This window comes from Mobula birostris, chromosome 6 (genome assembly GCF_030028105.1).
Source record: "Mobula birostris isolate sMobBir1 chromosome 6, sMobBir1.hap1, whole genome shotgun sequence".
Classification (NCBI taxonomy): domain Eukaryota; kingdom Metazoa; phylum Chordata; class Chondrichthyes; order Myliobatiformes; family Myliobatidae; genus Mobula; species Mobula birostris.
This window is the reverse complement of record NC_092375.1, coordinates 93,645,334-93,661,605: the sequence shown is the minus strand read 5'-3', so window position 1 is coordinate 93,661,605 and position 16,272 is coordinate 93,645,334.

Sequence of the window (16,272 nt, the reverse complement as noted above, 5' to 3'; positions counted from 1 at the left end):
CTGTAATTTCCCTTACTTCACTGAAGTATCTTTTTTCGTCTCAGCTAGGTGGAAAGCTGAGAAGCCGGACCTCCAGGTAGTAATTTCTGGATTGCTGCCTGTGCCACACACCAGTGAGGGTAGAAACAGGATGACTTGGCAGCTAAGTGTATGGCAGAGAAGCTGGTGCAGGGGGCAGGGCTTCAGATGCTTGGATCATTGGGATCTCTTCTGGGAGAGGTATGACCAACACAAAAGCGACAGGTTGTACCTGCACCCAAGGGGGACCAATATTCTCGCAGGCAAGTTTGTTAGAGCTGTTGGGGAGGGTTTAAACAAATTTGGCTGGGGGGTGGGAACCAGAGTGAAGGGACTCAAGATAGATCGGATGGTGAAAAAAGGCAAAGATAGCATGCATTCAGACTGTCAGGAAGGGCAGGCAGATGATAAGACATAATTACAACCAGCAGGGTGAGTATCAGTGCATTAGGGATGCAGAATCAAAAAGGGTAGCAAATCCAGTACTCAAAGTGTTGTATCTCAGTGTGTGGAGTATAACAAATAAGGTAGGTGATCTTGTTTCACTATTACAGATTGTCAGGTATGGTGTTGTGGCCATCACTGAGTCGTGGCTGAAGGATGGTTGTAGTTGGGTGCTGAATGTCCAAGGTTACACGTTTTATTGGAGGGATAGGAGGGTAGGCAGATGGGGTGGCATTGATCTGCTGGTAAAGAATGGCATCAAATCAGTAGAAAGATGTGACAGTGGATTGGAAGGTGCTGAATCCTTGTGGCTTGAGTTAAGAAACTTCAAGGGTAAAAGGACCCTGATGACAGTTACATACAGGCCTCCCAACAGTAGCTGAGATGTAGACCACTGTTTACAACGGAATATAGAAAAGGCATGTCAAAAGGGTAATGTTATGATAATCATGGGAGATTTCAACATGCAGGTCAATCAGAAAAATCAGGTTGGTAATGGACTTCAAGAGGGTGAGATTGTTGAATGCCCATGATATGGCTGTTCACAGCAGTCTGTCATCAAGCCTACCAGGGATCAGCTGTACTGGATAGATGTGTTCTGAAAACAAAGAAATACTCAAATGGCAAAATAGTACAACAGTGGCTGACAAGGGAAATCAAAGCTAATGTAAAAGCAAAAGAGAGGGCATACAACAATGCAAAAATTAGTGATAAGACAGAAGATTGGGAATTTTTCAAAAAACCTACAGAAAGAGTCATTAGGTGGGAAAAGATGAAAAATGAAATCAAGCTAGCAGACAATATCAAAGTGCATAGTAAAAGCTTTTTCAAGTATATAAAAAACTAAGAGATGAGAGTTGATATAGGACTGCTAGAAAATGAGACCAGAGAAATAACAGGGGATAAAGAGATGGCAGATGAACTAAATGAGTAGTTTGCATCGCTCTTCACTGTGGAAGACACTAGCATTGTGCCAGATGTTGAAGGGTGTGAGGGAAGAGAGGTGAGTGCAGATACTATTACAAGGGAGAAGGTGCTCATAAAGCTGAAAGACCCAAGGGTACACAAGTCACCCGGACCAGATGGACTGCACCCCAGGGTTCTGAAAGAGGTACGGTAGAGATTGTGGAGGTATTAGTAACGATTTTTCAAAAATCATTGGACTCTGGCTTGATGTCAGAGGACTGGAAAATTGCAAATGTCACTCCACTATTTAAGAAAGGAGGAAGGCAGCAAAGAGGAAATTATAGACCAGTTCGCCTGACCTCAGTGGCTGGGAAGATGTTGGAGTCAATTATTAAGGATGAGGTTATGGAGTACTTGGAGACACAGGACAAGATAGACAAAGTAAGCAGGATTTCCTTAAGGGAAAATCTTGCCTGACGAAACTGTTGGAATTCTTTGAGGAGATTACACGTAAGATAGATAAAGGTGGTGTAGTGGATGTTGTATATTTGGACTTCCAGAAGACCTTTGACAAGGTCACACATGAGGCTGCTTACCAAGTTCAGAGCCCATGGCATTACGGGAAAGTTACTGGCATGGTTAGAGCATTGGCTGATTGGTAGGAGACAGCAAGTGGGGAATAAAAGGATCCTTTTCTGCTTGGTTGCCAGTGACTTGTGGTCTTCCACAGGGGTTAGTGTTAGGACCGCTTCTTTTTATGTTGTATATCAATAATTTAGATGATGGAATAGATGGCTTTGTTGCCAAGTTTGCAGATGATATGAAGTTTGGTGGAGGGGCAGGTAGTATTGAGGAAACAGGTAGGCTGCAGAAGGACTTAGACAGATTAGGAGAATGGGCAAGAAAGTGGCAAATACAATGTTGGAAATTGCATGGTCATGCACTTTGGTAGAAGAAATAAATGTGCAGGTTATTTTCTAAATGGGGAGAAAATCCAAAAATCTGAGATGCAAAGGGACTTGGGAGCCCTTGTGCAGAACACCCTAAAGGTTAACTTGCAGGTAGAGTTGGTGGTGAGGAAGGCAAATGCATGTTAGCATTAATTTCAAGAGGTCTAGAATACAAAAGCAGGGGTGTGATGCTGAGGCTTTATAGGGCACTGGTATGGTATTGCGAACAATTTTCGGCTCCTCATCTAAGATGTGCGGCATTGGAGAGGGTTCGGAGGAGGTCCACAAGGATGATTCCAGGAATGAAAGGGTTATCATATGAGGAAAGTTTGATAGGTCTGAGTCTGTACTCACCGGAATTTAGAAGGATGAGGAGGGATCTCATTTTGAATGTTGAAAGGCCTAGACAGAGTAGATGTGGAAAGGATATTTCCGGTGGTGGGGGAGTCTAGGACAAGAGGGCACAACGTCAGGATAGAGTGACATTCATTTAAAACAGAGATGCAGAGAAATTTCTTTAGCTAGAAGGTGGTGAATTTGTGGAATGTATTACCACAGGCAGCTGTGGAGGCCAAGTTGTGGGTGTATTTAAGGCAGAGCTTGATAGGTTCTTGATTGGAGATGGCATCAAAGGTTATGAGGAGAAGGCCGGGTAGTGGGGCTGAGGAGAGAAAAAGGATCAGCCAGGATTGAATGGTGGAGCAGACTCGATGGGCCAAATGGCCTAATTCTGCTCCTATGTCTTATGGTCTTATTGCACGGATCCTGCTTTGTAACAGTTTAGTGCCTATTCTGCCTCCTTTTTCTGATCCCACAAGCTCTGACTTTGATAAGGCCTAACAACAACCTGATGCACTCATGATTTCTTTGTGAACTGGTAGATCTTCCAGGCTATCATTGTTACTCCTGTTAATACCCTAACCTACTTGTAAGTCATGTTACACAGTACTATGTTTTTTTTCAGTGAACCAGGTGAGTTTAAAATATGAGAACTAAAACCTGGTGAGTTTAAAGAGAGTGTATTAACAAGAAGGTGTACCTGTGTACCTGAGCACACAGTGGTCATTCAACCTAGCAGAGTGAAGGAGGAAACCACCCAGCAGAAGTCTGTGATTACAGAGAGAAGGTGCACATTCAACCCACATTAGACAAGGATCCTCATGGTAGGTTGATCCAGAATGTTACATTGCATGGGATCCATTGTGACTTGTGACATTGTATTCGTAGCTGACTCTTCCACACAAGACAGATGGCAGTGGTGGGGAAGGGTCTTTTTCTGGATGAAGGTCTGTGACCACTGATGTTCTGCAGGCGTGCTGGGGCCTCTTCTTTTGTGGTTTATATAAATGACTTGGATGAAAAGGTAGATGAATGGGTTAGTAAGTTTACAGATGACACAAAGATTGGTGGAGTTGCAGACACTGTAGAGGGCTGTCAGAGGTTACAGCAGAATATATACTATATCAGTTACACATATGTGTGGAGAAATGGCTGATGCCATTTAATCTGATCAAGTGCGAGGTGATACACTTTGAGAGGTTTAATATAGGGGTAAAGTGCACAGTTAATGGCAGGACCCAAAACAGCACTGAGATATAACGGGATCCTGGGGCTTAAGTCCATAGCTCCCTGAAAGTGGCTACAGAACAGACAGGGTGGGAATGAAGAGATGTGGTTTGTGCCACTTGCAGTCAGGAAGTCCTGTTGCAGCTATATAAAACTTTGGTTAAGCCACAGTTGGGAGTATTTTGTCTGCTCACCCATGACAGTAAGGTTGCCAAGACTTGAGAGATTATAGAAGTTCACCAGTGTCCTGCTCGGTTACAGAGCATGAGCTACAAGGAGTGGTTGGGCATCAGAGACTGAGGGGAGACCTGATGGAAGTTTATAACATTATGAAAGGCATAGATAGAGTAGATATTTAGAATATTTCACCCAGGGTAGACATGTCAAATACCAGAGCATTAAAAGTGAGAAGGGGAAAGGTTAAAGGAGATGTGTGGGGCAGGTTTTGTCTTACAGAGTGTTAAATGCCTGGAATGGGTTTCTGGAAGGAGTGATATAAGCAGATACCATAGTAGCATGTACGACGCTGTTAGATAAACACACAGATCACATGGAGGCAGAAGAAATGTAGTTTAATCCAGCACAATGTTTGGTGCAGACATTGTGGTCCAAAGGGTCCATTCCCGTACTGTACTGTTTCATGTTCAACACATCCAGTTAAACCTGTTCCTGTTCGTTCTCAGTATTGTCAACAATGGAACTCATTCCCCTCATTTTGCTGCTGCATCTGTCCCTATGACAATAAGCAACTGCTCCTCGCTTCTGAATTCTCCACAACTACTGTACATCACTGTTTGATTTTATCCAAGTGACTCGCTGGAAATTAGAAGATTGAGGGGGGGATCTTATTGAAATGTATAAAATCCTAAAGGGATTGGACAGGCTAGATGCAGGAAGATTGTTCCCGATGTTGGGAAAGTCCAGAACGAGGGGTCACAATTTGCGGATAAAGGGGAAGCCTTTTAGGACCAAGATGAGGAAAAACTTCTTCACACAGAGAGTGGTGAATCTGTGGAATTCTGTGCCACAGGAAACAGTTGAGGCCAGTTCATTGGCTATATTTAAGAGGGAGTTAGATATGGCCCTTGTGATTAAAGGGATCAGTGGATATGGAGAGAAGGCAGGTACAGGGCTCTGAGTTCGATGATCAGCCATGATCATACTGAATGGTGGTGCAGGCTCGAAGGGCCGAATGGCCTACTCCCGCACCTATTCTCTATGTTTCTATGTTTCTCTGACTCCCTACAAGATGTAATTTTGTGCTGAGAGCTGTGTGTAGGCTCAGGGTAACAGCTGGAAAGTAGTTAATTGTAGAAGTGAAGATTAAACCAGTGTGTGGCAAAGATAGAGTCATTCTGGTGGGAGGTGCTACTTTTCACAAGATAAACAAACTAGCTCACATGAAAAAGAGCAAAAGAAATAACAGCAAGCGTAAGTTTTCTGGCCATTCAAGCCTGCTCTGAATTGATCTAAATCAATCTCAGTGCAGTTTTCCAATATTATCCCATGCCCCTTGGTTCCTTTATTATCAGATGGTAAATGTTGGATGTGCATGCTTGACACATTCCAAAATCTACAAAGTAAACTTAATAGATAAAGAATAATGAAACAACTGTGCAATGTTTTATTAATTTAAAGATACAAGAGGAGTAAACCCTTCTGGCCCTTTGAGTCACGCCACCCAGCAAATCCCCGACTTCAATCCTAGCCAAATCACGGGACAATTGACTATGGCCAATTAAGCTACCAAGCAGTACACCTTTGGACTGTAGGAGTAAAGCAAAGCAGCTGGAGGAAAGCCAGATGGTCAGAGGGAGAATGTACAAACTCTTCACAGACAGTGGTGGGAATCGAATCCGCATTGCTGGTGCTAACTACAACATGTTCACACCAGCCCAGATATGTTCATCTGTCATCAAGTTCAATGTATTGAAAAGAAACCAAACAATTACTAAGAGATAGTCAAAAACTTACTCGATGTATATCACATTTATTTCAATTGGATGAAACTGGCAAGCTGGTAAATCTATTAGAGAGAAAAATAGCGCTCAGATAAATTAATGAGATAAAAAGAAGCAAAAGCTGTATTATCTTGAAATCTAAAATAAAGTAGAAAATGCCAGACACACTCAGGTCAGATAGCATCTATGATAAAAGCCTTTTTAAAATTTTGATTACAGTGATAGCTGAGCTCTAATTACCTAAAGCAGAGATTCAGAAGACAAAAAGAGGTAAAGGACAACCTAAAACTCAAAAAAAAGGCAGCAAAAAAATGCAAACCCGTACTCACACCTGCAGTTTAGAAATAAGAGCCTGGTTAGGAAAGATTTTGGGCACCTGAAAACCTATGGCAGTGATATATTATTGCAAATGAGAAAAATGAGGCATTTATACTGCTCCTCTACCAGCATATGCCAAAGAGGAAGGGAATTCCAAGCAAGACACCATTACTGAATCAGGGCAGTCAGCAAAACCATCAGCAAAATAACAAATATAAAAAGAATAGAATTTAATGGTGATACATCCCTGTTGTTTTAAAGCAGTTATGCAAGAACCTTATATATGTCCCAAACAAACTATGCCTCAAGAAGGCAGTGTCCATCACTAAAAACCTCACCATCTGACACGGGCTCTATTCTCATTACTATCATCGGGCAAGATCCTGATGACCCACACACCATTCAGAAACAGCTTTTTCCCCTCCACCATCTGATTTCTAACAGTCTGACTATGAACACTAACTTGTTATTTATTTTTTGGCACTAATTTATTTATTTTGTAGTTAATAGCAATTTTATGCCTTTCAGTGCTCAGCTGTAGCAAAACAACAAACTCCACATCATATAAGACAACAATAAAGCTGATTCTGATAACAAAATTCATCATAATTCATCAGCTGTTTTACCCTCTTGCTGTTAAAGGTTGAGAAAGGGAACCAAGAAAATAAAACCAATGATCCAAATATCTATTATTTGACATTACTAGACTCCAAATGTACTAAATATTTTCAAGTGATCAAAAAGAGAATGGTAAATTGTGGCTTATGTCCAACAAATTTAATTTTTTGGATGCTATTATACAGAATTCTGATGACACTTGATAATGCCATTCAGAAAAACCTGAAATTGAACCTCATACAATTATAGGGAGATTATTGACCGAATTAGGAAACTGGTTGAATGGCATGTTCAAAGATTCAATGGTTCCATTTACTATCTGAGAATGTATACAATATACAACCTGAAATTCTTACATAGTCACAGTCATAGTCATACTTTATTGATCCTGGGGGAAATTGGTTTTCGTTACAGTTGCACCATAAATAATAAATAGTCATAGAACCATAAATAGTTAAATAGTAATATGCCAGTAAATTATGAAATAAGTCCAGGACCAGCCTATTGGCTCAGGGTGTCTGACCCTCCAAGGGAGGAGTTGTAAAGTTTGATGGCCACAGGCAGGAATGACTTCCTATGACGCTCTGTGTTGCATCTCGGTGGAATGAGTCTCTGGCTGAATGTACTCCTGTGCCCACCCAGTACATTATGTAGTGGATGGGAGACATTGACCAAGATGGCATGCAACTTGGACAGCATTCTCTTTTCAGACACCACGGTGAGAGTGTCCAGTTCCATCCCCACAACATCACTGGCCTTACGAATGAGTTTGTTGATTCTGTTGGTGTCTGCTACCCTCAGCCTGCTGCCCCAGCAAAAACAGCAAACATGATAGCACTGGTCACCACAGACTCGTAGAACATCCTCAGCATCGTCCGGCAGATGTTCAAGGACCTCAGTCTCCTCAGGAAATAGAGACGGCTCTGACACTTCTTGTAGGCAGCCTCAGTGTTCTTTGACCAGTCCAGTTTATTGTCAATTCGTATCCCCAGGTATTTGTAATCCTCCACCATGTCCACACTGACCCCCCTGGATGGAAACAGGGGTCACCGGTACATTAGCTGTCCTCAGGTCCACCACCAGCTCCTTAGTCTTTTTCACATTAAGCTGCAGATAATTCTGCTCACACCATGTGACAAAGTTTCCTACCGTAGCCCTGTACTCAGCCTCATCTCCCTTGCTGATGCATCCAACTATGGCAGAGTCATCAGAAAACTTCTGAAGATGACAAGACCTTGTGCAGTAGTTGAAGTCCGAGGTGTAAATGGTGAAGAGAAAGGGAGACAAGACAGTCCCCTGTGGAGCCCCAGTGCTGCTGATCACTCTGTCGGACACACAGTGTTGCAAGCACACGTACTGTGGTCTGCCAGTCAGGTAATCAAGAATCCATGACACCAGGGAAGCATCCACCTGCATCGCTGTCAGCTTCTCCCCCAGCAGAGCAAGGCGGATGGTGTTGAACGCACTGGAGAAGTCAAAAAACATGACCCTCACAGTGCTCGCTGGCTTGTCCAGGTGGGTGTAGACACGGTTCAGCAGATGGCATCCTCAACTCCTAGTTGGGGCTGGTAGGCAAACTGGAGGGGATCTAAGTGTGGCCTGACCATAGGCCAGAGCAGCTCCAGAACAAGTCTCTCCATAGTCCTCATGATGTGGGAGGTCAATGCCACCGGTCTGTAGTCATTGAGGCCACTGGGGCATGGCGTCTTCGGCACAGGGACGAGGCAGGACATCTTCCACAGTACAGGAACCCTCCAGAGCCTCAGGCTCAGGTTGAATACATGGTGAAGTACTCCACATAGCTGAGGGGCACAGGCTTTGAGAGTAATATTTACTCTCCGCAGATATCCTTGAAACAGAAAAACCCCAAAGAGTGAATGATGGAAATATAACGTCAGAACCGCAAAGCACCCTTTCCCTCCCCCCCACACACAGGCATCAACCTTCCTCCCTTCTCACACTTATTCTACCATAAAGCATTAACAATCCCACCACCCACCATGCCAGCAACAGCAAAGCCCCCAAAGAGAGACCATGATTCACAATACATTAAAAACTAACTGTTCATTCCAACAATTCAACATCCCTCAGCCACTCTGTCTCTCACTAAGGGAGAGGCAGATATCACTCTTTCCACAGCGAGGGGGGAGACAAACAGTCGCTGCTTCGATATTACAGTCACTTTTTACTTCGAGTTCCCCAGCTCGAGAATCGTCAGAAAACCCTCACTCACTATCAAGAGAGAGGGTGATCACCTGAGTACAGAGGCTTCCTCATCCTCTCTCACTGTCCCAATGTACCAGCTCCAAGTGATGTTTCAGTTCGCAACACTGGCAAGAATTTGTATCCGCATGACCACGCAAGGCTGCACCCCAAAGATGCCCAGCTTTAGGCCACACCAGGACACATCGAAAAGGCAGCCAATCAGCAGGCTCCAAGAACAGGAACACAGTGCCGTGCAGAACTGCAATTTGAGTACCTTTGTAGAGCACATTCTCCAACAGGACCCCAGCCACCTTGAAAAGGAAAACAGAGAAGAATTTTAAAAGAGGAAGAATTTAGCTGTTCCGCTGATGGGCTGGGTGAAGTCGCCGTGTGGTGCCATCTGTAGCCCCGTCCCCTATTTGTTGTAACAGCAAATAGAAAAAAAAAGATAAGGATGACCTGAAATAAGAAAATTCGATATTTACAGTATTGAGTTGTTGACTACCCAAGTAAAATAGGAGATGTTTCTGAAGGTCAGGGGTTCTCAGCCTGGGGTATTGGTATAATAAAGTTTGGGAACCCCTGCTCCAGGCAAGTAAAAGACACTTGACCAACTGTTGAAATTAAATCAAGAGAGTATCATATTTTTGCTGTGGTATGGAACAAACAGTAAAATTGACAGATTGCGAAAGTTTGTCCAGTTAGCTATGGATGCTATTTTGATAATGATACAAATAAGAACTTAATTATAAGCTTAAATATAGATTAAACAGGCAGGGAAAACTATGGTAATCAGAATTCATTGTTGACAAATATAAGATCATCCATTTTGGACAGTACTTTCTAAGTGTGAGAAACTACAAACAGCATTGATTCAAAGGCCCACATGGATAAAGCATCAGAGCACAGTGGTGCTGTAAAGTTAGACAACCATGTAGAATTTTTTTATTTCTGCATAAATATGACTTAAAATGTGATCAGATCTTCACACAAGTTTTAAAACTAGATGAAGGGAACCCAATTAAATAAATAACACGAAAATATTATATATGTTCATTTATTTATTGAGAAAAATGATCCAATATTACATGTATTTGTTGGAAAAGGTATATGAACCTCTGGGGTAATGTCTTCTACAAAAGCTATTTGGAGTCAAGTGTTCCAATCAATGAGATGAGATTGGAACTCTGGGTTGTAGAGGTGCCCTGAACTATAAAAAAGACACACAAAGTCAGGTTACTGACACAGCCTGCTCTTCTCAAGAAAGATCTGTCCATGCCTCGATCAAAACAACTTTCAGAGGACCTTGGAAAAAGAATTGTAGAGATGCAAGTATCTGGAAAAAAGCTGCAAAAGCCTTTCTAAATACCTGAGTGTTCATCAGTCCACAGTAAGAGAAATTGTCTACAAATGAAGGAAAGTCAATACTGCTGCTATTCGCTCTAGGAGTGGGCATCCTGCAAAGATCACACCAAGAGCACAATGTGCATTGCTGAAGGAGGTGAAAAAGAACCCAAGGTTAAATACAAAAGACCTGCAGAAATTTCTAAAACTTGCTAAAGTCTCTGTTCATGTGTCCACTATAAGAAAAACACTGAACAGGAATGGTGTTTAAGGAAAGACACCACAGAAGAAACCACTGATTTCCAAAAAAAACAATGCTTCATGTTTCAAGTTTGCAAAAGACCACCTGGATGTTCTACAATGCTTCTAGGGCAAAGTTCTGTGGACAGATTGGACATAAGTTGAACTTTTTGGCAGAAATGCACATTGTTAAGTCTGGAGAAAAAAGGGCACTGCACACTAAAACCAAAACTTCATCCCAACTGTGAAGCATGGTGGAAAGAGCATCATGGTTTGCGGCTGCTCTGCTGCCTCAGGGCCTGAACAGCTCGTAAACTTTGAGGGACCAATAAATACAAAATTGCATCAAGACATTTTATAGGAGAATGTTATGGTAGCAGTCTGTTACCAGGTAAAATATTGTAGCATGCTGCTATGCAGAGGGACTTGGAAGTGCTCGTGCATGAATCACGAAAGGTTGGTTTGCAGGTACAGCAGGCTATCAAGAAGGCAAATGGAATGTTGGCCTTCATTGCTAGAGAGATTGAAATTAAGAGCAGGAAGTTATACTGCAACTGTAAAGGGTACTGGTAAGGCCGCGCCTGGGGTACTGTGTGCAGTTCTGGTCTCCTTACTTGAGGAAGGATATAATGGCTTTGGAGACAGTGCAGAGGAGGTTCACCAGATTGATTCCAGAGACGAGGGGGTTAACCTATGAGAAGAAATTGAGTCGCCTGGGGCTGTACTTCACTGGAATTCAGAAGGATGAGAGGAGATCTTATAGAAACATATAAAATTATGAAAGGGATAGATAAGGTAGAGGCAGGAAAGTTGTTTCCACTGGTAGGTGAGACTAGAACTAGGGGACATTGCCTCAAGATTTAGGGAAATAAATTTAGGATGGAGATGAGGGGGAAATGCTTTTCTCAGAGAGTGGTGAATCTGTGGAATTCTCTGCCCAGTAAAGTAGTGGAGGCTACCTCAGTAAATATATTTAAGACAAGGTTGGATAGATTTTTGCATAGTAGGGGAATTGAGGGTTATGGGGAAAAGGGAGTAGGTGGAGACGAATCCATGGCCAGATCAGCCATGATCTTATTGAATGGCGAAGCAGGCTCGATGGGCCAGATAGCCGACTCCTGCTCCTATTTGTTATGTTCTTAATAGAAGTTGGATAATGAAACAACATAAAGATCTAAAAGACAAGAGTAAATCAACAATAGAATGGTTCAAAAAGAAGAAAATCTTTTGATTGTAATGGCCAAGTCAAAGTCCTATAGAAATGTTGTGGAAGGACCTGAAGCAAGTATTTCATACAGGGAAGCCCACCAACATCCCAGAGTCGAAACAGTTTTGTAAGGAGGAATGGCCTACAGTTCCTCCAAGCCGATGTGCAGGTCTGATCATCAGTTACTGGAAACGTTTGGTTGAAGTTATTGCTGCACAAGGGGGTCACACCAGTTACTGAAAGCAAAGGTTCACATTCTTCTTCCAACAAATACGTATAATATTGGATAATTTTTCTCAATAAATAAATGAACAAGTATAATGCTTATTTATTTAATTGAGTTCTCTTTATCTAGTTTAAGGACTTGCGTGAAGATCTGACCATGTCTCAAGAAATACTTATGCAGAAATAGAGGAAATTCTACAGAGTTCACAAACTTTCCAGCACCACTGTATGACAGCAAGGTAATGAAAATAACTAAACTGTTTAATGGGACACTGGACTCACTTTCTACTGCACTCGAATGAAAAAGGGTAGATGTAGTCCAAAGCTCTAGATAAAATAATCCGTAGTAATGTGGACAATTCTGGATATCATATTTTAAGAAAGATATACTTGCTTTGGTGTAACTACTTAATAAATGATGTGCCATCATCTTACCTGGACAGGAGATGATCACCAAGACAGAATGCACAAAATAGGACTGCATTGTCTGGAAGCTAGGATCTTGATAGCTGAAGAAAACTCATCAATCTGAATCATCAACTTTCTGCTTGATCTGCTAAGCAACTCTGACACTTACTGCTTTTACTTTCAGGGTGAGGAGGCTATTCTTTCCCTGATACTAAGGAGGATTGCCTGATTAGATAGAAACTATTTCCACCTCCAACCAAGTCATTGTCTAACTATTAGCATCTGGCCTTTCGGATGGAAGTTCCTGCACAAGTTCTTTGCTGAGGCACAAGACACTGCAATATGAGCAAAAATAAATTGGAGGAACTCAGTGGGCCAAAAACAATCTGTGGAGTGAAAGGACGGGGTGGGGGTGGTGCTGGAATGGATCAGGGATGCATGGAGTGGCAAAAAGAAAGAGGTGGAATTGCAGAGAGAGCTGGGTGGACGATATGTGAGGACACCCCATTAAAGGAGCAATGGAATCAAATGAGGGAAAGAGACTTCGCAGCAGAGTAGTGAATTGTAAACACAAAATAATCCACAGATGCCGGGGTCAAAGCAACACTCACTGCGAAGTCTCTTCGAGGTATGCCTACCCTGAAGAAGTTTAAATCTTCTCTTCGATGGGAGTTCAGTGAGACCCTCTCTCACTGCTCCCCCTCTGAGATCTCCGCCTCTCTCTGACTCTACAGGGCCTCTGCCCCTTCCCTCTACTGTCCTGACGAAGGGTTCCGGCCCGAAACATCGACCGATCTTTTCCACGGATGCTGCCCGACCTGCTGAGTTCCTCCAGCATGTTCTGAATATAGATTATGTGTTTGCCAGAAACGGCTGTGGAGACCATGTCTCTGGGTATACTTAAAATATTACCACGTTCTTCATTAATAGGGGCCTCCAAAGTTATGGGTGAAGGCAGAGTGAATAGGGATGAGAGGGATAATAAATCAGCTTATGATTGAATGATGAAGTGCACTAAATGGTCACTGTGCTTTCTAACTCTAAGTAAGATGCAACACACACAGCAAAGTTGCTGGTGAACGCAGCAGGCCAGGCAGCATCTCTAGGAAGAGGTACAGTCGATGTTTCGGGCCGAGACCCTTCGTCAGGACTAACTGAAGGAAGAGCTAGTAAGAGATTTGAAAATGGGAGGGGGAAGGGGAGATCCAAAATGATAGGAGAAGACAGGAGGGGTGGGATGGAGCCAAGAGCTGGACAAGTGACTGGCAAAAGGGATATGAGAGGATCATGGGGCAGGAAGCCCAGGGAGAAGGAAAAGGGGGAGGGGGGGAGAAAACCAGAGATGGGCAAGGGGTATACTCAGAGGAACAGAGGGAGAAAAAGAAGAGTGAGAGAAAGAATGTGTGTATATAAATAACGGATGGTGTATGAGGGGGAGGTGGGGCATTAGCAGAAATTAGAGAAGTCAGTGTTCATGCCATCAGGTTGGAGGCTACCTAGACGGAATATAAGGTGTTATTCCTCCAACCTGAGTGTGGCTTCATCTTTACAGTAGAGGAGGCCGTGGATAGACATGTCAGAATGAGAATGGGATGTGGAATTAAAATGTGTGGCCACTGAGAGATCCTGCTTTCTCTGGCGGACAGAGTGTAGGTGTTCAGCAAAACGATCTCCCAGTCTGCGTTGGGTCTCGCCAATATATAGAAGGCCACATCGGGAGCACCGGACGCAGTATATCACCCCAGCCAACTCACAGGTGAAGTGACGCCTCACCTGGGAGGACCGTCTGGGGCCCTGACTGGTGGTGAGGGAGGAAGTGTAAGGGCATGTATAGCACTTGTTCCGCTTACAAGGATAAGTGCCAGGAGGGAGATCAGTAGGGAGGGATGGGGGGGGACGAATGGATGAGGGAGTCGCGTAGGAGGCGATCCCTGCAGAAAGCAGAGAGAGAGGGGGAGGGAAAGATGTGCTTGGTGGTGAGATCCCGTTGGAGGTGGCGGAAGTTACGGAGAATAATATGTTGGACCCAGAGGCTGGTGGGGTGGTAGGTGAGGACCAGGGGAACCCTATTCCTAGTGGGGTGGCGGGAGGATGGAGTGAGAGCAGATGTATGTGAAATGGGGGAGATGCGTTTGAGAGCAGAGTTGATGGTGGAGGAAGGGAAGCCCCTTTCTTTAAAAAAGGAGGACATCTCCCTCATCCTGGAATGAAAAGCTTCATCCTGAGAGCAGATGCGGCGGAGACGGAGGAATTACGAGAAGGGAATAGCATTTTTGCAAGAGACAGGGTGAGAAGAGGAATAGTCCAGATAGCTGTGAGAGTCAGTAGGCTTATAGTGGACATCAGTAGATAAACTGTCTCCAGAGATAGAGACAGAAAGATCTAGAAAGGGGAGGGAGGTGTCGGAAATGGACCAGGTAAACTTGAGGGCAGGGTGAAAGTTGGAGGCAAAGTTAATAAAGTCAACGAGCTCAGCATGCGTGCAGGAAGCAGCGCCAATGCAGTTGTCGATGTAGTGAAGGCAAAGTGGGGGGACAGATACCAGTATATTTTTTTTATTTCAAAATATACTTTATTCACAAATATATATAATAAACCATTCAATAACTTTTCATCCTTTACATACATTTCCATTATAGTCAGTACATATCCGTATTTATAGCCACCCACGTGGCACTCCAGTAGTTCAGTTTACCATATCATTGTTGAGGGGTAAACTCCCCGCCCCGACCCCTCCCACTCCCATGGGTGAAGAAACCTATACTGTGGTCCTTCCCCACCGGGCCCTTGCGGTGGCTGCACCAAGTCTCAGTGCGTCCCTCAGCACGTACTCCTGCAGCCGAGAATGTGCCAGTCAGCAGCATTCTCCCACGGACATCTCCATGTGCTGGTAGATCATCAAGTTTCGGGCCAAGCAAAGAGCGTCTTTCACCGAGTTGATGATCTGCCAGCAGCACCGGACGTTGTTCTCCGTGTGCGTCCCCGGAAACAGCCCGTAGATCAGAGAGTCCTCTGTTACTGTTACGCCGCTGCTGGGGATAAAACATGACACTAGCCCGTCCATCCTCCTCCACACCCTCTTTGCGAACTGGCAGTGTACAAAGAGGTGGGTCACAGACTCCTCCTCACTGCAGTCCTCCCGTGGGCAGTGTGGTGTGGAGACGACATTCCGGGCATACAGGAGGGTTCTGACTGGGAGGGCCCCTCTCACCGCCAGCCAGGCGAGGTCTTGGTGCCTGTTGGTGAGATCTGGCGATGAGGCATTTTGCCAGATGAACTGGACAGTCTGCTCAGGAAACCACCCCACTGTGTCAGAAGGACAGATACCAGTATAGGCTTGGAACATGAATTGTTCCACAAAGCCAACAAAAATGCAGGCATAGCTAAGACCCATGTGGGTGTCCATAGCTACACCTTTAGTTTGGAGGAAGTGGGAGGAGCCAAAGGAGAAATTATTAAGAGTAAGGACTAATTCCGCTAGACGGAGCAGAGTGGTGGTAGGGGGGAACTGATTAGGTCTGGAATCCAAAAAGAAGCGTAGAGCTTTGAGACCTTCCTGATGGGGGATGGAAGTATATAGGACTGGACATTCATCGGGAAAATAAAGCAATGGGGGCCAGGGAACTTAAAATAATTGAAAAGTTTAAGAGCGTGAGAAGTGTCATGAACATAGGTAGGAAGGGATTGAACAAGTGGGGATAAAACCGTGTCGAGGTATGCAGGAACGAGTTCGGTGGGGCAGGAGCAAGCTGAGACAATGGGTCTGCCAGGACAGGCAGGTTTGTGGATCTTGGTTAGGAGGTAGAAACAGGAAGTGCAAGGTGTGGGAACTATAAGGTTGGTAGCAGTGGATGGGAGATCC